The 6,322-nt window shown below is 37.1% G+C and overlaps 1 long non-coding RNA gene across 1 annotated transcript in view; it reads left to right on the top strand.

Annotated features, from left to right (window-relative positions):
• Nucleotides 1-426: 426 nt before the first annotated feature.
• The window catches only part of LOC144364923 (uncharacterized), a 31,841-nt gene continuing 25,945 nt past the window's right edge, over nucleotides 427-6,322 (top strand). Inside the window, exon 1 of the long non-coding RNA XR_013423069.1 lies at nucleotides 427-686. This is a non-coding gene — a long non-coding RNA (uncharacterized LOC144364923). The remainder of the gene's footprint in view (nucleotides 687-6,322) is intronic.

Raw genomic sequence — 6,322 nt, 5'->3', positions numbered from 1 at the left:
TAGAAATTCTGAAACTATTCTTACAAGGGAGCTGTCAACTAATACTCACCCTAGGATGCACTGTAAATGGTGAGGTTTTTGAATATATCATTTGAACTTTGGTCTCTTCTAGAAGCCTGAAGCCAGCTTGACCCTGCATCACTAGCCAAGGTTCTGTAGAGAGGGATGGACCCTAAAGCAAACAAGCCCACACCCCGCTTTCTTCAATCCAAGCATTTCTGTCCTCAGCTTGCAGCACACTAGGATGGAGTTCCCTAAACTCCATTTAATTTTCTTGGCTTCTGTATTTACTCAGTTACAACTGGGCCAGAAGGGTCTTGGCACCAAAAGCCTGCAAAGAAAGGGCTGTTCTGTTGAACTCTGTTGCTCAATTTTGCAGACATTTTAGGTTCACATAAGGTTGTGGGTGGCCTATCAGTTCTTTCTACATGTTGTTCTGAAATGAACCCAAACCCTGCCACTTTCTGAGATTCCCTGGGGAAATTGTGGCAATAAGAAGCAGACATTCCAGATTTTAAAGCCAAGTGTTCCTAAGGGCCATCTCTTCTCCATGCTCTTTTTCCCAGTCATATCCTCCTCTTTACGTAAGGTCAGGGGGAACAATGGTCCCAGCCTTTTCGAAGAATCGGCCCCTAAGTGCTTCCTGGAGGCATCTGTGCACATGTTCTGGCCACTGACCTGAGAAGGTGAGTAAAGTTTCCACTTTACCTTTCCTAGCCTCTACTTGCTTTTAAACCACCAAGCTCAGCCAGGTCAATAGAGCCTTCCACTGTAGAGGTTCTAATGAGAGATATATGTGTAGTTTCTTTCCTGCCTCAGGATCCATGTGCTGTGTGTGTGTGTGTGTGTGTGTGTGTGTGTGTGTGTGTGTGTGTATGTTTGTGTAAAGGGGAAAGGCAAATTTAAGGAGCTTTATTATCTTCTAAGTTCCATGCAGTCAGAGAACTTACCTACCATGTTTAATGATGTGTCTTCTGGGCTTGGCACATACCTGAACTTAGTACCCAACCAATACTGAATGGGTTGAAGGGATAAATGAATGTCTGCCTTCCTGTATCAGTACATTGTATTGGTCAGCTAAAACTTATATCTGAGATAATCAACTTATAAAGAGTAAAGTTTTTTTTTTTTTTTGGCTCACAGTCTTGAAAGTTTCAGTCCATGATTGGTTTTTCCTGTTGCTTTTAGGCTTTTGATGAAGTAGCATGTCATGGTAGAGGCATGTGGGAGATGAAGACTACTTGCCTCATGATTAGTGTGTTAGTTATCTGTTAGGTGAAAGCAATGACTGATAAAGAGAAAAGGTTTACTTTGGCTCACAGTTTCAGAGCCTTCAGTCCTTGATCAGTTGGCCCTGTTACATTTGAGTTTGTGGCAAGGTGGCACATCCTAGTGGGAGCACATGGTGGAGAAAGCTGTTCATTTCTTAGTGTTGGGAAGCAAAAGAGTGTGAGACAGGAAGGGACCACGGTCTCAGTAGCTACTCGAGGGCATGTTCTCGATGACTTAACTTCTTCCCACTAGGCCTACCTCCTAACAGTTCTACCACCTCCCACTAGCGCCACAGGCTGATGATCAAGTTTTTAACACACAGACCTTTGGAAGACATTCAGGATCCCAACAATAACAGCTAGCAAGTGAAAAAGAGAGGAAGAGATTGGATCCCACAATCCCCTTCAAGGATATACCTGAAGACCTCCCACTAGGACCCAGCTCTTAAAGCTTCCACAACCTTCCAATGGCCCCCCCATGGGACCAAACCTTTAATACGTGGGCCACGGGGGAATACTGCATAGCCAAACTAGAGCACATCTTTCCTCCCCCCCCATAGCTTTGTTAAGATAAGACTGAATTACAATAAAATGCACATATTTTAAGTATGCAACTTGATCAGTTTTGACATGTATATACCAATGCAATAAAGGTAAAAAACATTTCCATTACTTTTTTAAAATTTGAAATCATGCAGATTTCAAATTTATTACATTAGAAATCAGTCACCTTTAGATATATAGAACCCCACCCCCACAAGCCAATTATTTCAAAATTAAATGGCACATTTATAAATATCTCAGAAATCAAGGAAGAAAGCACCAGAAAAGTAAATATAAAGTGCTTTGAAATAAGTGATAATAAAAGCTTAAAATATCGGGATTTCTGGGATGAAATAATACCCAGATGTTCACTTGTAACTTAAAGTACTTGTATCAGAAAGAAGCTAGAGTAACAATCAAATTATTTTCCAACTATGTAATAGGAAGGCAAAATGAGAGTAGGAGCAGAAATATATGAAAAAGAGAAGAAATATTACAGTTAAAATTTGATAAAAATCAAACAAGTCTAATCAAGAAAAAAAGCAAGAACAAAAATTAATATTGATGGAAAGGGAGCTATCAAAATAACCTTACAGATGCTAAAAATATATTAAGAAAATATTATAATTGTATGCCAACATATATGACAGCTTCTAAAACATGGTTAGCAGCATATATTTTCTTCCATCTCAGAGTTAGAAAGTGAGCCAACCTCTCAGATCCAGGACAAGTACTTCAGTAGATTGTCTGACAGTATCCATGGATAGTTAGTCTTAAGCCTAGAAGGTCATTTATATGTGTGTTTTGAAGGTTGTTGGGGGTTCTTAACATCCAGGTAATCCTATAATTCAAGACTCAACAGCCCAACATTTTAGATGAATTTATTTGGGTCTTTTTAAAAAAAATTTTTAATATTTATTTTTCAGTTTTTGGTGGATACAACATCTTTGTTTGTATGTGGTGCTGAGGATCGAACCTAGGCTGCACGCATGCCAGGCGAGTGCGCTACCACTTGAGCCACATCCCCAGCCCTTTATTTGGGTCTTGAATGCTCTTTGTATAGCAGGAGTTCTCTGTGAGCATGCTACTATTCTAGGCAAGGTGAGGGAGGCACCCCCTATGGATTGTTAGTAAAATGGAACAGCAAGGTGCCAAGGGAAGAACATTAGATCTGGAATCTGATGAACCTGAGTTTCACCATTCATCATCTGTGGGACTTGGACAAGTTATTTGTCCTCTCTTGGTGGGCTCCTTATCTGCAAAATAAGTCTAATAATACCTGCCTCCCAAACTCATGAATATTAAATGATACTGAGTATGTAAGGTGTTCTTTCATGAATTAGCACATAGGAGACACTCAAACTGAGGTCTTTCCCATACTTTTCTCCTTCCTAAGAGCAAGATCCTAGTAATCAGGCTATTGGAGGTGGGATGGTAGAGAAAATAAAGGTGGTGAGAATGAATCTTGTCATAGTAAAAATCTATCTGAGATCAGTCCCATTGACTAATATTCTCTGGTTGACACTTTTCTGGTTATATTATTTTATTGAAGAGGTACTTCCATTGGGGAGAATCAACTCAGCATATGGTTTGGCGATCAGTCTTTTGAGCACATTTGAAAAATTACCAAGTTTTTTTTTTCCCCCTGGGAAGATGCATCCCTGAGCCAAGATGCTCTGCTTTGTAGGGAGAATCAGAAGCCAATTTTCTCCTTCAGCCACTTGCCCCTGTGCAGTGAACCACCTGTCCCATCAACCAAAAAGACTACAATCTGCAGTAAATGTGGACTGTTATTAAATATAGTAGAAACTGTGGAGACAATCTTCTCATTAATTCAAAATATCTGGTTCAAATCAGTTAAATTATTGACTCTAACCTAGAGCAGGCTTAGGAGAGGAGTAAACACTCGAAAGCTGGGTTTTGTTATCCATAAAGAAGTCATAACATTACCATATTACATAGCTATTGCTGTATAACAAATCACCCTAAAATTCAGCAGCTTAAAAAGAACAAGCATGCATTATGTCATACAGTTTCTGTAGGTTGAGAATGAGGGAGAAGATTAGCTGGTTGGTTCTAGCTTGGGATCACTCATAAGGCCACAGTCAAGATAAGGCTAATCAATTAATGTAGTATAATATATTAACAGAACAACAACAACAACAACATCAATCCCATTATCATCTCAACAGATACATAAAAAACAATCAACAAATTCCACACACTTACATGATACAAACACAGAACAAACCAGGAATGGAAGTATAGCAAAGGATATCTATTAAAAAATTCCTAGAGCTAATATCATGTTAGTGATGAAAGATTGGATGTTTTTTCTGAAGATCAGAAACTAGACAAGAATGTTGTTCTTGCCTCTTTTATTCAGCATTGTACCAGAAGTTCTATCCAGGGTAATTAGGCAAGAGAAAGAAATAAAATCCAGTAACACTGGAGAAAAAGAAATGAAACCATCTCTGTTCAAAGATGACATAGTCTTGTGTACAGAAAATCTTAAGAAATCCACCAAAAAATTATTGGAATCAATAAATGAGTTCAACAAGATTGCAGGACACAAAATCAATACACATAAATTTATTGTACAAAATATCCCAAAATACAAAATACACAATATATAAGAAAATACAAAAAATGTTGAAAGAAATAAAAAAGATTCAAATAAATGGAAATTATCCCCTCCCATGTTCATGGATCAGAAGGCTTAGTAGTGTTAAGATGTATTACCAAAACTGACCTACAGATTCAACTAAATACCTGTTAACATCTCAGCTGGCTCTAAAATTCATTTGAAATTGCAAGGGTTCAGAATAGCTAAAACAATCTTGAAAATCAAGAACAAAGTTGGAGGAGTCACATACTTTCTGATTTCAAAACTCACTAAAACAGCAGTATTCAAGACAATGGAGTACTGACATAATGATTGATGCGTAGACTGATAAAATAGAATAAAGAGTTCAGAAATAAACCCATTTGTCTATGGTCAATTGATTTTTAAAAATCTTATTTATTTTTATTATTTTTTACTTGCTGATAGACCTTTATTTTATTTATTTGTATGTGGTATTGAGAATTGAACCCAGTGCATCATGCATGCTAGGCAAGCACGCTATCAATGAGCCACAACTACAGCCCCTCAATTGAGTTTTAACAAGGGTGCCAGCATATCCAATGGGAGAAAGAGAGTCTTTTCAGCAAATGGTGCTGGAACCACTGGGTATCCACATGCAAATAATGAAATTGGAGTCTTACCATGAGCAAAAGTTAATTCAAAGTGAATCAAGGGCCTAAATGTAAAGATTAAAACTATAAGACTAGTAGAAGAAAATAGAGGTAATTTTCATGACCTTAAATTTGGCAGTAAACATGAACCACAAAAGAAAAAAAATAGGCAAATTGGACTTCCTTAAAATTAAAGTGTTTTTTGTTTCAAATAATATTTTAAAAGTAAAATCTACAGAATGGAATAAAGTATTTTCAAATCATATATGTGATAAAAGATATGTATCTTAAATATATAAAGAACACTTAGTAAAAAAATAAATAACTTGGTTAAAAATGGCCAAAGGATCTGAATAGACATTTCTCCAAAGACTATATACAAATGAGCAATAACACATGAAAAGATGTTCAACATCATTAATCACTAGGAAAATACAAACCCAAACCACAATGAGATGTCACTCATACCCACCCAGGATGGCTAGAGTCAAAAAGTCAAACATAACAAGTGTTGGTGGGTGTGTGGAGCAATCAAAACCCTCATATACTCCCAGTGGGGATGTAAAGGGTTCCAGCCACTTTGGAAAACAGTCTGGAATTTCTACAAATGTTTAAACATAGAGTTACTTTATGACACAGCATTCCATTCCTAAGTATACCTCCAAGAGAAGTTAAAAGCTATATCTATATAAAAAGTTGAATATGACTGTTTATAGCAGCAGTATTCATAATAGCCCAAAGTTGGAAATGACCTTAACGTCCATGAACAGATGAGTGAATAAGAAAAATGTATATCAGTACATCGGAATGTTATTCAGCAATAAAGTGTAATCAAATTCTGTTACATGCTACAATGTGGGTGAACTTTGAAAACATAAATTATACAAATCTATATGAAATGTCCATAAAAGGCAAATCTATGAAGACAACCTAGAAGTAATTTAGTGGTTGCTTAGGTATGGGGGAGCTGAGGAAATAAGGAGGTGATATCTACAGAGTATGGGGTTTCCTTTTATCTTGAAGAAAATGTTCTAAATTTGACTATGGGGATAACTGTGCATATCTGTGAATATACTAAAAACCACTACATGGTACTCTTTAAGCGAGTGAATCATATGGTTTCTGAATTATATTTCAATAAAGACATTATTTTAAAAAGATGTTGGGAATGACTGCAGTTATCTGAAGGCTTGCTAGGGATGGGAGGATCCACTGCCATTAGGAAGCCATAGTTCATCATGCATCTTTCTCCCCTGGGCTGTTGAACTTCC

The sequence above is a fragment of the Ictidomys tridecemlineatus genome, chromosome 6, assembly GCF_052094955.1.
Source record: "Ictidomys tridecemlineatus isolate mIctTri1 chromosome 6, mIctTri1.hap1, whole genome shotgun sequence".
Classification (NCBI taxonomy): Eukaryota; Metazoa; Chordata; class Mammalia; order Rodentia; family Sciuridae; genus Ictidomys; species Ictidomys tridecemlineatus.
The sequence above is the reverse complement of the archived record's forward strand: the minus strand, read 5'-3'. Positions and strand labels throughout refer to the sequence as shown.